Consider the following 18,555-nt stretch of genomic DNA (forward strand, 5'->3'; position numbering starts at 1 on the left):
CCTGACCTTCCTCGTCACTACCCAACCGAGGTTAGGCTTGGCACTTACTGAGTACCGCTGTGGTGTACTCATGCCCTTCCTGCGCATGTTTTTCATGTGCAGATCCAGGTACTTTGAGTCAGTCCTACCACCCCTGAGGCGAGACGACTGCTATAGCGACTTCGAGGTATATATGCCGCGTCCGCAGACCGAGGAGTCTCTTTCTATTCTTGCTGTTTAGTACTAGCCTTCTGTATTTCAGTTCTTGTTAGACATTCTGAAGTTAGAGCTATGTAGTACTTCTTAGCTTGTGATTTATGGGTTTCCGGGTCTTGGATTTATATGTTGGTTTTGAGAATTAAGTATCGTGTATGCCGAGCGGCACATTTAAATGCTGTTTATTCCTTTATTTCTGTTTTAAATTGTTTTACTTTCGCAATTTAGGCTTACCTAGTCGTAGAGACTAGGTGCCGTCACGATGGTTCACGGAGGGCGAACCGGGGTCGTGACAGCACAGTTCATGTGAGGACCGCACTTTGCACCAAACTCTGCTAACTTTTCCTTCAAAATCTACGGCCGCAGATGATATTCTGCGGTCCGCACTTCTGAGCTTCCATGCCTTTTACGTCCTTGAGTTCAGATTACTCCTTCTTGTGTCTGTTAGGAAGTTATTTCCATTGTTTTCTATCAGAATGACTATTAAAAAGTTCATATTATGGAACTTCTTTGTTAGTAAATTATAACAATATTGAGATTTTTATGATTATGAGTGAATTATTTTCTGCAATAACAGTAAATTGGTATTAGAGTTTTTGAAATTGGTATAAGAGCATATATCATTAAGTAAAAGTTGGTGAGAACTGCATCAATAATTAAAAATTGTTATCAATCGCTGAAGAAAAGTGTTTCAAAATACTAAGTGTGAGATAGGAATTGAAAATAGGTGCCCTACAACAATAAAATTTGAGTTTATACAACTTTAACTTATGTGAAAATATTTGTAGACCAATTCAAATTTGGAATGTGAATCCAAATTATTTAGGATTTGATATTTATAGGATTCTTTAAATAATGTATTAAATAATTTTTATAATCAAATTCATATGAAAATAAGTTTTACAGTTTTTAGAAAAAGTAGATTTTATACATTATAATTATAAGAGTTAATATTTTTTGGGTGAAGAACATAAAGAGATGTATTTTTTAGAAATCCCTAAAAGAATGAAATAAATTAATAGTGGCAAAGTATCTTCTTTTACAAAATGAGAGTGTTGCCAATTACAATCAAATTTTGAGAACTTGTCAACTACCAACATTCAACATAAACCGTGCTTCATAAAATACCACCTTTGTCTTCTTGTCATTGTAAGGAGGTGGGAGGCAATTCATCTTCTGGATGTACAGATGGTCCAAAATCCATATTTGGGAATACACCAGGCGGTCATTCTTGAGGTTCGATTGACAATGTAACGATTCGACTTATCATTTTAAGAATTAGCGTCTCATTCGATGGCTTAAGGTCTCGAGTAGCTTCATAAATGTGCTATGACTTGCGTACAAGATCGAGTTTGGTTTTCAGATGATTTGGGATCAATTTGAAAGAACAACTCTTGTTTCTAAAGCTTAAGCGAAAAGAGTTGATCGGAGTTATACTTTTATATAAACGACCCCGGAATGGAGTTTTGATGATTCCGACATCCCCGTATGATGATTTTAGACTTAGGAGCGTGACCGGATGTTGATTTGGAGTTCCTTAGGTCATTTCGACGTAAATTGGCGAAAGTTGGAAAATGGAATTTAGAAGTTTGAACGGGAGTTGGATTTATCTATATCGGGGTCGGAATCCGATTCCGGAAGTTGGAATAGGTCCGTAATATCATTTATGATTTGCATGCAAAATTTGTAGTCAATATGAGTTGTTTTGATATAAATCGGCATCGATTTTGGAATTTGGAAGTTCATACTTTATAAGCTTGAATTTGGGTTGCGATTCGTAGGATCGAGGTAGTTGATGTTGTTATGTGTGATTTGAGGCCTCGAGTAAGTCCGTATTATGTTATGGGACTTGTTTGTATATTCGAACGGGGTCCAAAGTGGCCCGGGTGAGTTTCGGGGTGGTTTTGGATCATTTCTAGGCCGTTTTTAGTTGTTGGTTTTTAGCTACAGTAGTGTGCATTGTGATCGCGGGTAATTGGCCGCGATTGTGAAGAGTAAATGGGAAATAGTGGCCTGTGAATCGCGATCGGGGAAGGCTTTTCGCGATCGCATAGAGGAAAATTTTGCTGCACTGACCTGACTTTGGAAGCTTATATATTGAAATCTATAAGGAGCTTGGAGATGATCCAAAAAACAAAATTTGTAGCCCTTTGTGTCTAGTTTTAAAAATCAAACTATTTGGCATTTGGAGTTGTGTACAAAACTTGTGGTTGATACACTACATGCTGTCCGGGAAGAGTTTGAAAATCGCGAAGAAGAAATTTCTGCTGTACAAGGCTGACTTTGGAAGCTTATATCTCGCAATCTATAAGGAATTTAGAGATGATCAAAAATTAAAAGTTGTATCCCTTGGTGTCTAATTTTCAGAAAGTTAAACCATTTGTCATTTGAAGTTTTGTACAAAAAATTATGATTATTATACTATATATGCTGTCTGAAAGAGCTGGGCGGCTTGTTCTTTGCAGCCGCGAAGCATTTTCCGCTGTCGCGAAGGGAAGATTTTGAGCTGAGAAAAGTTGTGCTTCGCGATCGCGAAGCATTTTCTAAGATTGTGAACCAGGGTAGAAGCTATTGATGTTCTAAACGTCAATACCACACAAGAGGGAGGGGGGGTGATTTGTGTGGTACCCAATTTTCGCTCTAGAAGAACCTGGTTCTTCTAGGTGTACTTACTATTACTGTTTGCGGAATTAAGAGTGCATGAAATAAAGAACACAGAGATTTTACGTGGAAAACACCTGGCTCAAAAGGTGAAAAAAACCACGACCTACTACTCAGTAGGATTTTCCCAAACTTCCACTAAAATTACTGAGCCAAAACAGCATTTACAAAAACCTAAGGATTAAACTCTAATCCCAGTGTGGCACACAACCTCAACTGTTGCGACATCTTCAAGTTAGCCTATAACTTGAATACTCAAGGTACCTATTACAATTGCTTCTACAAAAGCTGGAAAGGTACATCTTTAAATCACCTACTACAATTGAACTAGAATAAGAATAAACACAATGGAATTGGTTCTTCTATCTTGTCCAAGTAGCTTCAGGAATGCACACTTGAATCTCACATAAATTGCTTGCAAAATTGCCTCGCTCTTTTGCTCTCAATTTAGTTTCACTTCTGCGTTTGTGCAATACCTGTAAAAGAGAACAATTACTGTTATTTAATGAGTTAGAAATCAGAGTTTGATTGAGACTCAATTGCTGATCTTCCATCGAAGTTGAGTCCTTGAACAATACAAACTCCAAACCCTATCCTTTATCCGGATTGTGTCCTCTTCCCATGAGGATACTTTCTTTCCTTATCCAATATGCAACTTTTTCGATCAGTTCAGGAGATATTGCTGCTTTATCCTTGAGACTTATCTCCTTCACGTGTATCTCACATGTATAGGTTGATAAACACTGTGTCTCACATGATGGACCTGGTCCATGACTGAGTTCATTTGTCATTCTTCAAAACTTCACCTGAACTTGGGCCAACAAATTCCCCCTTTTGATGATGACAAACTCTGTGCTTTTACTGATCAGAGAACCCGTGGAACTCAGCTTAATCATCAACACTTTAACTTAGAAATTTTAACTTATCATCAGGACCAGGTTTAATCAGGTTATAAATATCACATTATTCAGAATAACAAGTAAAGTAAAGCACAATATCTCTTCCCCCTTTTGGCATCATCGAAAAGTTGCAAATAATGAGAATCCCAGATTTTAATAACTACTCATAGCCACTGGGGCAACTACAAGTAAAAACATGGTTCAATTAATCAACAACCAACAAACAAAATTAACTATTAAGATCAGAATCTTCATAAAACAAGAGAAAAAGCAAATTGTCATTGATTAGGATATGTTTCCACAAACAGGCCACAAAGAGAAAGAAAAACTTCCAAACATGAGCAACAAAAACAGAAAAAGTCCCGAATCTGGGTCACTGGGGGTCCTAGATAGGTTCAAAAACAAGAATTGGAGGACCTAAGGCTTGGAGGAACTAGAGGGCTGGGTTTGGAGAAGGTTGAGCATATTCTTAAGCATTCCTTCACTTTTCTCCTTTTCTTTTGCTAGTTCAGCTCGAAGGCCATCTCTTTCAGCTTCCAAATCAGCAACACGAGCCTGAAGCCTAGCAATTTCAGCATCCTTAGTCCCACACTCTTGAACCAAAGCCGTAACCTTGCTATTCACTGGTGTCTTCAGAGATGAACCACGTTCAACTGGGGTGGCATTGACAGGATAGTCACAAGCCAATAAGGTCCTAACACCAAAATGCTCTTTGCTTGATGCCATCTCCCATTTCTTCAAGGTCACCCTTAGCCTGTCCAGCACAGTAGTCAGTATGAAACCATATGGAGTTGCATGTGCCTTGGAGCCATTAATGACCCTGTCTAGTAGTTTGACAATGAAAGCAGGCCAATTTATCTGCATTCCCCTCACAAGGCACTCCATAAGCACTAGGTCCATGTAGTTGGCAGTATGCCTCCTCTCTTGTCTGGGAAGCAGGCACTTGTTCACAAATTTGAATAAGACCTTGTGCTCAGGTCTCATCTCACTCTTCTGAACAAATCTGGCTTCAGGTACATCTTCAGCATTTGCAGCATCACAGAAATTTCTAGTAATTTGAAGAGCAGTGGGGAGAGATTCCAGACATGGCCACCTCTGCCTTGTATAGTCATCATACCCTTCACTTGGTATGTCCAGAATCTCACCCAGTTTGATTGCATCAAACTCTACTTTTACACCCTTCACCATGCTGAAGACTACTCCATTTTTCACAGTGGCATTGGCCATAAACTCTATCAACTCATTTCTAGCCAGCCTTCCATCCATCTCAAGGACCATGTCCTTCCACCCTTGTGCAGTAAGAGCATCCATCAATCTTCTCATACCTGGCTCATCCAGGTCTTTCAACAACCTTCCTTTCAAAATTTTCCTTCTGCCAAAGATGGCAAACCTATCTTGATCTTTCTCAGATTCCTCCTCTTCTTCACCACCACTCCACTCTACATCTTCTTCAACAATTTTCTTTTGTTTACCCTTCACAGCAGACCTAGTTCTTTTGGCTAAAGAAGATTCACCAGGAACAGATACTGAGGAAGACTTCTTGGAAGAAGTCTTGGAACTTTTTGGTTTGGGTGTGGAACCTCTTCAGTTGTTCCTCTTTCCTGATGGACCAGGTCCATCTCCTCTTCTTCTTCTTCTGCAATCTCAACACTCTCCACAGCCTTAGCCTTTCCTTTTTCCCTCTTTTTCTTCCTGCTCTCTTCCAGAGCTTTCTGCAATTCTGCTTCACTTTGCTTCACCTTGCTTCTAGTAGCTCTTCCCTTTGGTACTGAAGGGACAGTAGGCTTTGGAGATGACACTTTACTTTTCTTTGTTGGCTTGGAAGCAGTTGGAGCCTTTTGTGTTTCTTTGGATCATAACTGGCCCCAACCTTCTTCAGAAGTTCTGCCAAAGTTTCCTCAGCAGATGCACCAGGTTCATCTTGATGCTTGCTTAAATTTACTAGCCCTTCAGCCGCCTCCCTAGAACTATTTCCCCCTGAGTTGTTACCACTCTCTTCAACATTCCCACAGATAGCCAATACTTTTTCTTTCTTATTTCCCCTCACATTACTACTAACTCCCTCTCTCTCTTTTTCTTTCTTTTTACCTCCTCTTCTACTAGAATCTGCCCCCTGTACATCTTTAACAGGACCAACCAAGACAACTCTATTTTCAACTTTTTCAACCACATCAGAGAATACCAAGCAAGTATTTACCTCACCAGGGTTTTCTTGAATATATTCAGTGTCAGAAGACCCATGTTCTTCACCTTCGCTGGCAGAAATAAAATCATCAGACTCAGAGCTTGAGTCAGATTTTTGAGCATGACTTTCCTTCCTCTGGCTAGCCTTCAGTTTCTCACTTAGAGCTTTCCTTAAAGCTCCAGAAGCTACAGTTTTTCTAGATATCATTTTCTGCCTACGAAACCTAGGTTTTGGGTTTTCAATAGGAGGAGTAGATGAGGATGTGTTCGAGGGAGATGCTGGTGGGGGTGTGCCGGGATTATCTTGAGGGTTAGATATGGTGGATTGTTTCTTGAAAAATTTGGGAATTTTGGAGAGAAGAAGGGTGATCAGAACTTGAGAAGAGTTTTGACGGTTATGGACAAGAAGAAAAGGTGTGGTGTATTTAAATGTGATTAGACTTAAATGAAGTAAAGACAGCTTTTTCAAGGGTCAATTAGAAGTCTAATCACTTTAGAATTCCGGTCTCTTAGTGGTTAATAGGCGACGCTAGATTTTAGGCAAAAATCCCGTTTTCTTTAGAGTTCTAGGAGAATGAAATTGGTTCAATGCTCAACGGATAGAATTTCTAGGAATTTGATGAATGTAGGACTTCTGCTCATGATTGAAAAATTAATCTTTCTAATATTGCAACGTATAGAAAACATACCTGAACTTTCTCATAAGCATATACTGATGAACCAGGTTCTTCAAGTAGAACTCTCTTGAACATGCCTCAAATGTCATAATAGAAATTTTTTTGTAAGAGATCAGTGAGTCATATATACACATGTCACAGGAGTATACTGATTAAAGTATGAAACTGAGTAAGAATTGATCTAGATATTTACACAATAGTTAGAACTCCTAACCAAATTTTTTTCTCATTTTTTTTTCTTGTGCATTCTGAACTGGACCTATTAGGTGATCTTAATCATCCCTAATTCCAACCTGTTCCTCTCAAAGTTTTCTCTACTCAGTGCTTTAGTAAAGATGTCAGCTATTTGTTTATCAGTAGCTCAGATTTCTATTGAAATCAATCCTTTCTCATAGTTATCTCTTAGGAAGTGGTGTCTAACATCTATGTGCTTAGTCCTCTTATGATGAACAGGGTTCTTTGTCATACTTATAGCACTAGTGTTATCACAGAATATTGGAATTCCAAAATCTACCAGCTGTTATTTGATCCATAGTAATTGAGCACAACAAGAAGCAGCAGCAACATACTCAGCTTCAGTAGTAGATAGGGCCATAGAGTTTTGCTTTTTGGTAGCCCATGACACAAGACATGAACCAAGGAAGTGTGCCATACCTGAGGTGCTCTTTCTATTCACTAGGAAACCTGCATAATCAGCATCAGCATATCCTACTAGATCAAAATTACTACCTTTAGGATACCAAAGGCGCAGATCAGTGGTTCCTTTCAGATATCTCAGTATCCTCTTGACAGCAGTCAAGTGAGACTCTTTTGGATTTGCCTGAAAACAAGCACAAAGTCCTACACTGAAAACAATGTCAGGTCTGCTAGCAGTGAGAAACAAGAGTGAACCATTCATACCCCTATACAACTTTTGATCTACTGATGAACCAGGTTCATCAACATCTAATTTAGTGGCAGTTGCAATGGGTGTGTCTATTTCTTTAGATTCCTCCATTTTAAACTTTTTAATTAGCTCTTTTGTATACTTCTACTGATGGATCATGGTTCCATTTGGACTTTGTTTGATCTGTAAGCCTAAGAAAAAATTAAGCTCATCCATCATGCTCATATCAAACTCACTCCCCATTAATTTTTGCAAAGTCCTTACTTAGCTTGTCAGTGGTGGCCCCAAAGATTATATCATCAACATAAATTTGCACAACAAGGAGATCCTTACCTTTTTCCCTTAAGAATAAGGTACTATGTATTTTACCTCTCTTGTAACCATGCTCCAGCAGGAATTTTGACAGTCGTTCATACCATGCTCTTGGGGCCTGCTTGAGTCCATAGAGAGCCTTGTCCAGCTTGTACACATGCTCAGGACATTCCTTGCTCTCAAACCCTGGAGGTTGTTTCACAAACACTTCTTCTTTTAGGTAGCCATTTAGGAAGGCACTTTTGACATCCATCTGATGAAGAGTGAATTCCATATGTGCTGCAAAGGCTATGAGAAGTCTGATTGCCTCTAGTCTTGCAACTGGAGCAAAAGTCTCATCATAGTCTATGCCCTCCTCCTGGCTGTAACCTTGGACCACCAATCTTGCCTTGTTCCTTGTAACTGTTCCATCTTCATCAAGTTTGTTCCTGAAGACCCATTTTGTACCAATGATTGATCTGTCCTTGGGTCTTGGTACTAGGTGCCAAACTTGACTCCTTTCAAACTGGTTAAGCTTATCCTACATTACATTCACCCAATCTGCATCCTGCAAAGCCTCAACAACATTTTTAGGTTCAATGATAGATAGAAAAGCATCAAAAGCACACAGATTCTTTAATTATGATCTGGTTTTAACTCCAGATGTTGGATCAGTGAGAATGTTCTCAATGGGATGAGAACTTTGATACTTGTGAGGTTTCACAACCAACTGGCTTCTGCTAGATGTTTCTGCCATTTGCTGAAGAACAGGATCATGAACAGGTTCCTTTAAGGAATTTATTTCAATTCTACTTTGATTTCTTCCCCCTGTCAGGTTGCCCTGTATGGAAGAACCTGTTCCATCACCTGTTCCTTCTGTTGGTGCCACTTTGACCTGAGCTGATGCTTCAGTCAAGTCTTTTACCAATCCAATGGCTTCATCTTCATGTTCCTGTCTCTCAGAAAGAATGTTAGTTTCATCAAATACTACATGCACACTTTCTTCTACACACAAAGTTCTTTTATTAAACACTTTATATGCTTTGCTATGTGAAGAATATCCCAAGAATACTCCCTCATCACTTCTGGGATCAAACTTTCCTAGGGAGTCTTTTCCATTATTGTGCACATAGCACTTGCAACCAAATGCCCTAAGATGGGATAGGTTTGGTTTTCTCCCTTTAAGTAACTCATAGGGAGTCTTCTCTACCAGAGGTCTGGTCATGCATCTATTTATTATGTAACATGCAGTGTTTACAGCCTCTGCCCAGAAGCTGTGAGGCAATTTACTAGAAAGTAGCATGGTTCTAGCCATATCCTCAAGAGTTCTATTCTTTCTTTCAACTACTCCATTTTGTTGAGGGGTCCTAGGGGCAGAGAAGTTATGATCTATACCATTTTCATCACAGAACTCAGCAAACTTGGAATTTTCAAATTCAGTTCCATGATCAGACCTAATGGAGGCAAGTTGATTTCCTAATTGTTTCTGAGTTTTTCTAACAAATGCAGAGAACATGTCAAATGCTTCATCTTTGGAGGTTAGAAATAGAACCCAGGTAAATCTAGAATAATCATCAACTAGCACCATTACATATTTCTTTCCACCTCTGCTCATGGTTCTCATTGGACCATATAGATCCATATGGACCAGTTCCAACGACTTGGTTGTACTTACCATTTTCTTGCTTTTGAAGGATGACCTTGCCTGCTTCCCTCTTGCACATGCCTCACAAACTTTGTCTTCCCTGAACTTGATATTAGGTAACCCTATCACCAAGTCTTTAGAGACTAATTTCTTGAGCTGATTTAGACTTGCATGACCAAGTCTTTTGTGCCACATGAGGGGATCATTAACCAACACACTTAAACAAGTGAGTTCATTTTCTGAAAGAGTGGACAAATCTACAATGTAAATATTGTTAACTCTTTTTCCCTGCAAAACAGTCTTGGCAGTGATAAGGTTAATCACAAAGCATTTGGTGGAGGTAAAAGCCACAAGGTTACCTCTGTCACACAATTGTGACACACTTATTAGGCTATATTTCAAGTCATCTATCAGGTAGACATTCTCTATGGAATGAGAATCTGTTTTGCCTACCTTTCCAACCCCAATGATCTCACCTTTCTTTCCATTACCAAAGGAGACATTACCTCCTTTTAAGTCCTCAAGTGAAAGGAACTGGTCCTTGTCCCCAGTCATATGTTTTGAGCAGCCACTATCCATATACCATATTTGGTCTCCTCCCTTTCACTTGGACCTGCAAAAGGAAATCAGGGGTTAGTCTTAGGAACCCAAACTAGTTTGGGTCCCTTTCTATAAGCAAAAGGGTGTATCAAATTCCTTCTTGCCCATCCAGGNGTTTGATGACATTTCCCATTTCTTCAAAGGCATATTTGGCCAGCACAGTAGTCAATATGAACCCATATGGAGTGGCATGAGCCTTAGAGCCATTGACGATCCTGTCGAGCAATTTGACAATAAAAGCAGGCCAGTTGATTTGCATTCCTCTCACCAAGCACTCCATTAGAACCAGGTCCATGTAATTTGCAGTGTGCCTTCTCTCCTGTCTGGGCAAGAGACACTTGTTGACAAATTCAAATAAGACCTTGTGCTCAGGCCTCATTTCACTTTTCTGCGCAAATCTGGCTTCAGGCACATCTCTAGAGTCAGAGAACCTCCTAATAATTTCAAGAGCAGTAGGGAGAGAATCCAGACATGGCCACCTTTGCCTTGTATAGTCATCATACCCTTCAGTAGGTATGTCCAGGTTCTCACCCAGTTTGACTGCATTAAACTTCACTTTGACTCCTTTCACCAGGCTGGTGACTACTCCATCCTTCACAGCAGCATTGGCCATAAATTCAATCAATTCATTCCTGGCCAGTCTCCCATCCATTTCAAGGACCATGTCCTTCCAACCTTGTGCAGCTAAAGCTTCCACCAGTCTTCTCATCCCTAGTTCTTCCAAATCTTTCAACAGTCTTCCTTTCAGAATTTTTCTCCTGCCAAAGATGGCAAACTTATCCTGCTCCTTCTCAGATTCCTTTTCTTCTTCTTTACCACTCCACTCTTCATCTTCTTCAACGGTTTTCTTTTGCTGGCCTTTCACTGCAGATCTTGTCCTCTTGGCCAATGAGGGTTCAGCAGACACAGGTACCGGAGAAGACTTCTTGGAAGAAGTCTTTGACTATTTAGATTTTGGTGTAGGAACCTCCACTGTTGTTCCCCTTTCTTGATGGACCAGTTCCATCACCTCTTCTTCTGCAACCTCAGAGCATTCTGTAACCTTTCTCTTTCCCTTCTCCATTTTCTTTTTCTTGCTTTCTTCCAGAGCTTTTTGTAGGTCAGCTTCACTTTGTCTTACCCTGCTTCTTGTAGCTCTTCCCTTAGGCACTGGAGGGGCAGTAGATTTTGGGGATGAAGGTTTTCTTTTCTTGGTTGGTTTGGGTACATTTTGGGCCTTTTGTGAGGTAGATTTGCGTTACTTTGGGTCATAACTTGCCCCAACCTTGTTCAGAAGATCAGCCAGAGTTTCCTCATCAGATGAACCAAGTTCATCTCTTTGTTTGCTCAAGTGAACCAAACCCTTCAGCTGCTTCCCCAGAACCACTTCCCCCTGACTTGAAGCCACTTTCTTCTTCAACTCCACATATAGCAAGAACTTCTCCCTTCCCTTTTCCCCTCTCTTCACCACTTCCTCCCTCTCTCTCTTTTACTTTCTTTTTACCTCCACTCCTACTCGATTCAGCCAACAATAAATCTTTAACAGGTCAAATTAGAACAAACCTATTTTCTACGTTTTTAACTTCAGAAGAACCTACCCCAGGAGTTTCTTGAATTTACTCAGTGTCAGAAGACCCATGTTCTTCACCTTCACTAGCAGAAATAAATGATTCAAAGTCAGAACTGGAATCAGACTCTTTAGCTGGGGATTCCCTTTTCTGGCTAGCTTTCAACCTCTCATTTAAAACATTCCTCAGATCTCTAGATGCTACAGTTTTTCTAGCCAACATTTTCTGCCTTCGAAGCCTAGGTTTTGGGGATTCACTAGGAGGAGTAGAAGAGGATGTATTTGTGGGTGATGGTGGTGGAGGAGTGCCAGGATGATCTTGTGGGTTAGACATGGTTCTTCGTTTATGGAGGAGTTTTGGGATATTTCTGAGAAGAAAAGCGATTTGGAATTTCTAGAGAGAGAAGCGATTTAGGATTCTTGGAGAAGAGGAGCAATTAAAACAGGAGATATAATTTTTGACGGTTTTAGAATGAAGAAGAGAGTAAGAGATGTGGTGTATATTTAAAGACAATTAGTCATTAATGCAGTAACGGCAGCTTTTTCAGAGGTCAATTAGAAGTCTAATCAGCCTGGAATTCTAGTTCCTTAATGATTATTTTGTTTTCCCTAGATATTAGGCAAAAATCACTGTTTTAGAGTTCTAAAGGGACGAAACTGGTTCAATGCTTTAACGGATAGAATTTTTCTAGGAATTTGGCAAGTATAGGACTTCTGCTCATGATTGAATTGTTAATCTTTCTAATTATGCAATGTATTGAAAACATACCTGAACTTTCATATGAGCTCATACTGATGAACCAGGTTCTTCATATAGAACTCTCTTGACATGCCTCAAATGCCATAATAGAAAAAACTTTGTAAGAGATCAGTGAATCATATGTACACATGTCACAGGATTATATTATTTAAAGTATGAAACTGAGTAAGCATTAATCTAGATATTTACACATAGTTAGAACTCCTAACCAAAAATTTTTTATTTCTTTTTTTTTCATTGTGCATTCTGAACTGGACCTATTAGGTGATCTTAATCATCCCTAATTCCATCCTGTTCCTCTCAAAGTTTTCTTTACTCAGTGCTTTAGTGAAAATGTCAGTAATTTGCTTTCAGTAGCACAGAATTCTATTGAAATCAATCCTTTCTCATAGTTATCTCTTAAGAAGTGGTGTCTAACATCTATGTGCTTAGTCTTTTTATGATGAACAGGGTTCTTTGTCAAACTTATAGCACTAGTGTTGTCACAGAGTATTGGAATACAACCAACTTCAATACCAAAATCTACCAGCTGTTGTTTGATCCATGGCAATTGAGCACAACAAGAGGCAGCAGCAACATACTCAGCTTCAACAGTAGATAAGGCCACTGAGTTTTGCTTTTTGGTATCCCATGACACAAGACATGAACCAAGAAAGTGTTCCATGCCTGAATTACTCTTCCTATCTACCAGAAACCCTGCATCATCAGCATCAGCATATCCTACTAGATTAAAATTGCTACCTTTTGGATACCAAAGATACAGATCAGTGGTTCCTTTCAAGTATCTTAGTATCCTTTTGACAGCAGTCAGGTGAGACTCTTTAGGATTTGCCTGAAAGCGAGCACAAAGCCCTACATTGAAAATAATGTCAGGTCTGCTAGCAGTAAGATGTAGAAGTGAGCCAATCATACCCCTATACAACTTTTGATCAACAGATGAACCAGGTTCATCAACATTTAATTTAGTAGCTGTTTCAATAGGTGTGTCTATTTCTTTAGATTCTTCCATTTTAAACTTTTTGATTAGCTCCTTTGCATACTTTTGCTGGTGGATCATGGTTCCATTTGGACTTTGTTTGATCTGTAAGCCTAAGAAGAAATTAAGCTCACCCATCATGCTCATTTCAAACTCACTCCCCATTAATTTTGCAAAGTCCTTACTTAGCTTGTCAGTGGTGGCCCCAAAGATTATGTCATCAACATAAATTTGCACAACAAGGAGATCCTTACCTCTTTCCCTTAAGAATAAGGTACTATCTATTTTACCTCTCTTGTAACCATGCTCCAGCAAGAATTTTGACAGTCGTTCATACCATGCTCTTGGAGCCTGCTTGAGTCCATAGAGAGCCTTGTCCAGTTTGTACACATGCTCAGGACATTCCTTACTCTCAAACCCTGGAGGTCGTTTCACAAACACTTCTTCTTTTAGATAGCCATTTAGGAAGGGACTTTTGACATCCATCTGATGAAGAGTAAATTCCATATGTGCTGCAAAGGCTATGAGAAGTCTGATTGCCTCTAGTCTTGCAACTGGAGCAAAAGTCTCATCATAGTCTATGCCCTCCTCCTGGCTGTAACCTTTGACCACCAATCTTGCCTTGTTCCTTGTAACTGTTCCATCTTCATCAAGTTTGTTTCTGAAGACCCATTTTGTACCAATGACTAATCTGTCCTTGGGTCTTGGTACTAGGTGCCAAACTTGACTCCTTTCAAACTGGTTAAGCTCATCCTGCATTGCATTCACCCAATCTGCATCCTGCAAAGCCTCAACAACATTTTTAGGTTCAATGATAGATAGAAAAGCATCAAAGGCACACAGATCTTTTAATTGTGATCTGGTTTTAACTCCAGATGTTGGATCGGTGATAATGTTCTCAATGGGATGAGAACTTCGATACTTGTGAGGTTTCACAACCAACTGACTTCTGCTAGATGTTTCTGCCATTTGCTGAGGAACAGGATCATGAACAGGTTCTTTCAAGGAGTTTATTTCAATTCCTCTTTGATTTCTTCCCCCTGTCAGGTTGCCCTGTATGGAAGAACCTGTTCCATCACTTGTTCCTTCTATTGGTGTCACTTTGACCTGAGCTGATGCTTCAGTCAAGTCTTTCACCAATCCAATGGCTTCATCTTCATGTTCCTGTCTCTCAGAAAGAATGTTAGTTTCATCAAATACTACATGCACACTTTCTTCTACACCCAAATTTCTTTTATTAAACACTTTATATGCTTTGCTATGTGAGGAATATCCCAAGAATACTCCCTCATCACTTCTGGGATCAAATTTTCCTAAGGAGTCTTTTCCATTATTGTGCGCATAGCACTTACAACCAAATGCCCTAAGATGGGATATGTTTGGTTTTCTCCCTTTAAGTAACTCATAGGGAGTCTTCTCTACCAGAGGTCTGGTCATGCATCTATTTATTATGTAACATGCAGTGTTTACAGCCTCTGCCCAGAAGCTGTGAGGAAATTTACTAGAAAGTAGCATGGTTCTAGCCATATCCTCAAGAGTTCTATTCTTTCTTTCAACTACTCCATTTTGCTGAGGGGTCCTAGGGGCATAGAAATTATGATCTATACCATTTTCATTACAGAACTCATCAAACTTTGAATTTTCAAATTCAGTTCCATGATCAGACCTAATGGAGGCAAGTTTATTTCCTAATTGTTTCTGAGTTTTTCTAACAAATGCAGAAAACATGTCAAATGCTTCATCCTTGGAGGTTAGAAATAGAACCCAGGTAAATCTAGAATAATCATCAACTAGCACCATTACATATTTCTTTCCACCTCTGCTCATGGTTCTCATTGGACCACATAGATCCATATAGACCAGTTCCAACGACTTGGTTGTACTTACCATTTTCTTGCTTTTGAAGGATGACCTTACCTGCTTCCCCCTTGCACATGCCTCACAAACTTTGTCTTCCTTGAACTTGATATTAGGTAACCCTATCACCAAGTCTTTAGAGACTAATTTGTTAAGCTGTTTTAGACTTGCATGACCAAGTCTTTTGTGCCACAGGAGGGGATCATTAACCAACACACTTAAACAAGTGAGTTCATTTTTTGAAAGAGTGGACAAATCTACAGTGTAAATATTGTTAAATCTTTTTCCCTGCAAAACAATCTTGTCAGTGGTAAGGTTAATCACAAAGAATTTGGTGGAGGTAAAAGCCACAAGGTTACCTCTGTCACACAATTGTGCACACTTATTAGGCTATATTTCAAGCCATCTATCAGGTAGACATTCTCTATGGAATGAGAATCTGTTTTGCCTACCTTTCCAACCCCAATGATCTCACCTTTCTTTCAATTACCAAAGGAGACATTACCTCTTTTAAGTCCTCAAGTAAAAGGAACTGGTCCTTATCCCTAGTCATATGTTTTGAGCAGCCACTATCTATATACCATATTTGGCTCCTCCCTTTCACTTGGACCTGCAAAGGAAATCAGGGGTTAGTCTTAGGAACCCAAACTAGTTTGGGTCCCTTTCTATAAGCAAAAGGGTGAATCAAATTCCTTCTTGCCCATCCAGGAAGCTTACTATTTTCTTGAACAAAAGCTTTGTTCTTTTGACTGGCTTTTTCTTTTGCATTACATTCAATTTTGTAATGGCCAATCTTACCACAGTGTGTGCAGATTTTATTTTCAGGAAGTGTGTGAGGTACTTGCTTTTAGGATCCCATTTTGGAGCTCGAGTCCCATAGCCAAATCCTCTTTTGTTGCTACTGTGATGCTCTTGCAGCTAGGAGAGTGCATCAGAAGCCTTGTTCCACTTGCAAGTTCTGTCTAGTTCATGTTTCACCTTTCCTAGATCTTCCTTTAAGACTTTAATGAATTCATTTTCCTTATACAATTCATCTTTCATTTTTCCCAAATTTTCTTCTAGAGTGAGATATGTGTGATTAGCTTTCTTCTTTCCTATTCCTAACTTCAGTTTTAAATTTTCAGACCTAAGTTCTAGGACACTGTTGCCAAGTTCAAGAACCTGGTTCTTCAACTCAGCATTTTTGTTATCACTCTCATTTGCCCTAGACTCTAGACTTTTGCATTTTGCTTTTAGGATCACACATTCCCTAGACAGAACTTCCTTCTCATTATTAATTATCTCAGACTCATCAATGAAGTCTAGTAATAGCTCAGCCAACATTTCTTTAGACAAGAATTTAATCTTGTCTTTAAGATGAAGAATACTTACCTCTTGTTCATCATCTGATTCTCCGATGGCCATCAGTGCTTGTTGTTCTTCAGCTTCACCTTCAGAGTCTTCATCTGAGGTTTCTCCCCAAGCAACCATAGCCTTGGTTGAACCTTTGTTTCTTTTAGGTTAAACCTGTTCCTTCTTCCCGTTCCTTCGTTCAGCTCTATCTTTCTTCCACTCAATTTCCCATTGAGGGCAGTTTTTGATCATGTGATCAGTCTTCCCACACTTGTAGCAACCCTCATTGGTTTGTTTCTCAGGAGCTCTTGTTTTGTTGAAGGTCGTACCTCTTGAAGAGCCCTTTCCTCTCATCAGGTACTTTTTGAAATCCCTAGTGATCATAGCCATCTTCTCATCTTCCAGATCTGAACCTTCAACAATTCTGAGAGCTAAGCTTCTCTCCTTCTTGGGTGTGTCCATCTTCAAGGTTTGCCTTCTCATTTCATAAGCAGTCAGATTTCCAATCAGTTCATCCAGTCTGAGAGTAGCAATATTCTTGGATTCCTGAATAGCAGTGATTTTTCTTTCCCATGTGACTGGCAGAACCCTTGTCAGAATTTTCTCAACCTTGTCTTCTTCAAGAATAACCCTTCCAAGAGACTTAAGTTCATTTGTCAGTGTAGTGAACCTAGTATACATCTCTTGTATTGTTTCTCCTTCCTTCATAGTAAAATTCTCATATTGAGAATACAGCAGTGTTCCTCTGGACCTCTTCACTTGAGGTGTTCCTTCATGAGCCACTTGCAAAGTGTCCCAGATTTCCTTAGCAGTGGTACAGCTTTGGATTCTGATGTACTCATCAGGACCTAGTCCACACATAAGCCATTCCTTGGCTGTTGCATTTTTCTCCCACTTCCTCAGGTCTTCAGCAGTGCAATCAGCCCTTGTCTTTGGCACATCAACTCCTTTAGCATTCTTCTTTGTGGTTGCTAGGGGACCATCAGTGACTATGTCCTAGAGTTCATAGTCTTCCCCTATGATGTGATCTCTCATCCTGTTTTTCCACAAAGAATAGTACTGACCATTGAAAAGTGGAGGCCTAGCAGTGGATTGCCCTTTCCAGTTCCCAGGTGGTGCACTCATGTTGATCTTCTCCTAAGGTGTTAGCCTCTTCAAGGATAACCTGCTCTGATACCAATTGATGTTCTAAACGTCAATACCACACAAGAGGGGGGTGATTTGTGTGGTACCCAATTTTCGCTCTAGAAGAACCTGGTTCTTCTAGGTATACTTAACTCTACTGCTTGCAGAATTAATAGTACATAAAATAAAGAACACAGAGATTTTACGTGGAAAACACCTGGCTCAAAAGGTGAAAAAACCACGACCCACTACTCAGTAGGATTTTCCCAAACTTCCACTAAAATCACTGAGCCAAAACAGCATTTACCAAACTCTTGTAAACCTAAGGATTAAACTCTAATCCCAGTGTGGCACACAGCCTCAACTGTTGCGACACTTTCAAGTTAGACTCTAACTTGAATACTCAAAGTACCTAATACAATTGCTTCTATGAAAGCTGAAAGGTACAAGTTTAAATCACCTACTACAATTGAACTAAAATAAAAGAAAGACACAATGGAGTTGGTTCTTCTATCTTGTCCAAGTAGCTTCAGGAATGCACACTTAAATCTCACAAAAATTGCTTGCAAAATTGCCTCGCTCTTTTGCTCTCAATTTAGTTTAACTTCTGCGTATGTGCAATACCTGTAAAAGAGAAGTATCACTATTATTTAATGAGTTAGTAATTAGAGTTTGATTGAGACTCAATTTCTGATCTTCCATCGAAGTTGAGTCCTTGAACAACACAAACTCCAACCCTATCTTTTTATCCGGATTGTATTCTCTTCTCATAAGGAGACTTTCTCTCCTTATCCCATATGCAACCTTTTCGATCAGTTCAGGAGATATTGCTGCTTGATCAATGAGACTTATCTCCTTCACGTGCTATCTTACATATATAGGGTGACAAACACTGTTCTTCACTATGATGGACCTGGTCCA

General features: G+C 39.5%; 1 pseudogene; it reads right to left on the bottom strand.

The window, feature by feature from the left end:
- Nucleotides 1-1,339: 1,339 nt before the first annotated feature.
- Nucleotides 1,340-18,555, bottom strand: part of LOC109212924 — a 26,541-nt pseudogene continuing 9,325 nt past the window's right edge.

Source organism: Nicotiana attenuata, unplaced genomic scaffold (assembly GCF_001879085.1).
Source record: "Nicotiana attenuata strain UT unplaced genomic scaffold, NIATTr2, whole genome shotgun sequence".
Classification (NCBI taxonomy): domain Eukaryota; kingdom Viridiplantae; phylum Streptophyta; class Magnoliopsida; order Solanales; family Solanaceae; genus Nicotiana; species Nicotiana attenuata.